Source organism: Centruroides sculpturatus, unplaced genomic scaffold (assembly GCF_000671375.1).
Source record: "Centruroides sculpturatus isolate CEXI.00-Female unplaced genomic scaffold, Cexi_2.0 scaffold1600, whole genome shotgun sequence".
NCBI lineage: Eukaryota > Metazoa > Arthropoda > Arachnida > Scorpiones > Buthidae > Centruroides > Centruroides sculpturatus.
Genome location: NW_019385942.1, coordinates 34,833 through 38,620, shown reverse-complemented (window position 1 = coordinate 38,620; position 3,788 = coordinate 34,833).

The window sequence follows — 3,788 nt, the reverse complement described above, 5'->3', positions numbered from 1 at the left end:
AGGAGAACAGAAAGTTTAGGGGCAGAAGGTCCCAATTAACTATATATGAACTTTTGCTTTGTGGTGAAAGTCACGTTATATTTCAATTCAAATAGTCTCCCCTGAAAAGAGTTAGATAGATAACCGGCACGACTCCGTTGCTAACGGAAAAGTATGATGTATAGGTGCGAAAAAGTATAATACTAATTTGAGGTGGACGCATATCTTTTAAATGAAATAAATTAAAAATATGATTAAAAATTGCAGCCCGGTATTGTGACGATGTCACAATAAATATTTGCTCGTTCTGAAAATAATTTTATATTTTCTACTTAAGAATATTCTGCTTAAAAAAAGAATTGATATTTTGGAATGGCTCTTCTTATGTGTTAACCGAACAAAATTTACGTATGTGGTTTCAAAGATCAAGTGACTAAAACTTTGTACATTTTATGCGCTGTTTTAATATTAAATCTTATTTTGACTTGTATCATTGTTTTTGAATCATTTTCTATATGAGATTATCTAAATAATGACTAGGAAAAATCACATGTTCTAAAGTTCGAAACAATCAAAAAGTTTTTACGAATTATATATTAAACGTTCTTAAATTTGTTTTTACATATGAACTATCTCAAGAAGAAAGAAAAGAAATTCAAATTATATATTTAAGAACATTAAACTGTTTTATAAAATGTGAAATAATGTGTTTGCTATGCTAAGAACATAAAGAAATCCGTTAAAAAGAGATAAAAGAATCATTCAAAATAGTTTCTTCCTGTTTACGGATGGAAATAGTATAAACAAAATATTTTAATAAAAGTTAAGAAACGTTCAAAATGGCTTCTTCTTGCTCTAATATATGCTTCTAAACGTGATCTCGTTGGCTAATGCATCTTTCATAAATTCCAGATGTGCTTAAAATTGCTTCGAACGATTTTTATCCTTTCAACATAGCTGTTCTACATTACTGAATTTCCTAATAAATCAATTCCTAAACATGACTCCAAGTATACAGTTTATCAGATTTAAATTAGAGAAGCATGGCATCCATTTAGTAAATTACATGTCCTAGCCAATGTTATCGAACACTGTCATTTAAAAAGTCCTAACGATAGCAAAATAAAAACATTGTGGAAGAACAACTGACAACTAAAGAAAATATTTAAAATACTATTTGAAACGATTAGATTAGGAACATTCTTGAAATTCATAAAATAATACATCAATCAACGAGATGACATGAAACAATTAGTATTATAGCAGAAAACTCATTTTAAACAAGCGTTTTCTTTACTTTTTAGTAAAAGTTTTATTTATACTGTATTGTATAATTTTCTGTCATTTCGTTAAGAAACTCTCTAAATCTTAAATTCAATAAATAAGTCAATTAATCATCATCATTAATCATAATCTATATTTGGCGTAAAAGGCTTTCGCCTGTTACAAGGGCGTTTGATTTTTTTTTTTATAAGTCAATTAATCATCATAATTAATCATAATCTATATTTGGCGTAAAAGGCTTTCGCCTGTTACAAGGGCGTTTGATTTTTTTTTTTACAATGCGTATTAACATCACATATAATCATGTCTTAACAACACTGATATATACTATTTACAGATCTATATAGTTACATTAATATTTTGTTATAATTATTATTTAGTGAATTGTTTAACATAGTTATATAACATATAAATCGTGTTAGTATTAGCTCTGTCAAAGGTATTAAACATCTTCTTTTCACTATTACAGTTAGTCAGCAGTCCCATCTGGAGTCTTTGTAGTTTATCTTTTTCATTACAGCATTCACATATAATATGAACTCTAGATAACATTTTTGTACAATTTGGACATATAGTTTGGGTATAGTCTATATATTTATCGTTTATAATTATTCCATTTTTATTTAACCTAATCTGTATAAAAAACTTTTTAATGTTAAAAGCTAGATTCGTCCATATATAATTATTATTTACTGGGTAATTTAAAATTGTTGCATACCAGCTTGTATTTTCCCGTTTTCTTATGTCTTCCATGTCTTGAACGATGGAGAGCTCCATAGCTCTGTATATTATTTCTTTGCTATACTGCTCCATATTATGTGTACGATCCAACAACAATTTAATAGAGAATCCGTATTTATTTACTATCTTCGATAGCTGTATTATCCAACTCCGTCTTAAATCCGTTTCCTTTGATTTGTGATATAGTAAATACAGTAATTTTGTTGTTATGTCTTCTGCCTTAATAATTTTTTGTAGAAACATTAAATATCTTTTTATTAATATAGTGTTTAGTCTAAATCTATTTGTTTCTAGTCTTAAAGCACTGCCCGGGATATTAAATTCTAACTGGAATATCTTGCGTATAAATATATTCTGTATTTTTTCGAAATCATTAAATTTATCCATACTCCAAACTGGGGCCGCATNTAAATGTATGATGTTTATACAGTATGTGCGTTTTATTGTCTAGATAATTGAAATATATTACCTTACACCATTGTAATAACTTATTAAGAGAAGTAATTTCTTATTATATATATATATATATATATATACTGTGGGTCTATCATTATCTTAACAAATGTCAGACAAATTCTAAATTTTCATATTATTTATACTAAACCAGAAACTTTAAAATATATAATTATTTCAATATTTATTGAAAAAAATTTTACCTATAATTAACAGTACAAAGAATATCACATTTCTTTCTTAATATATTGATATCTGTTTATTAATGAATCATTTTTTATGAATGCTTGAAAATTGTTCACATTAATTTAAAATGTAAATACCATTTCTAATAAAATAGTGAAGGAGGAAATTTATTATTTAAAATTATGTAAAATCCCTGTCAAACTTTATATGTTTATATGCAGAGCTCATTTTAAAAAATTTTTATTTACAGAATGCTGATCCTTTTTTCGATACCATTTCTTAGTGATATAATACAAAAGCATTGTTTCATAACAATGAATTCCAATATTATATTCAAATCACATATTAGTGTTTCAGAATAACGGCTAGTTTTATTGGAAAATATTGGATTTATTATTATTATTTCAAAATATTGAACGGAGATTTTCCTGATAGGACGTATGTTAATATAAAATTAAATATTGTGTTTGCTTATAACAAAATAAATGTTATTATAAACATGTTTTCATTTTATTATATTTAGTCAGCAATAGTTGAAATAATAAGATAATTAACAGTAGATATTCGTACACCTATTTAATTATTACATATCGACTCTTATACATGAATACAGTACTTAGAATGGTTTGATTAGAGTTTTTACAAAATAAATTACAATAAGTTATTTTTATTAGAAATATACGCAGATTTACTATATACTTTATTCCTGGCGTGTTTTTAATAGAATTTATATTCGAAATATTAAATAATATTTATCATTATAATTGAGATACAGTTCTATATCGAATTTTATGAAAAATTTTTCACAAAATTCAATAAATTTATGATTTATCAGTTTTCAAAGTTTTGAAATGATAGCTTGACATCCAATTTATATCTTAAGTCTAATAAATTTAATATTATTTCTGAGTTATGTTAATGGCTTCTAGAATGCTAGCAATTATCAAATAAAAATAACAATAAAATATTACTATGATTTATTTAAATATAAAAATCTAATTGTTATACAATTTTTAAATCAGAATTTTATGTAGTATTTTTAATTTATTCAAATAAAATTTTATTATAAAGAGATTGTTAAAATTTTGTAAATAATCGAAGATACTTTTCTGCAAATATATATATATAATAATTTTTATATTGCT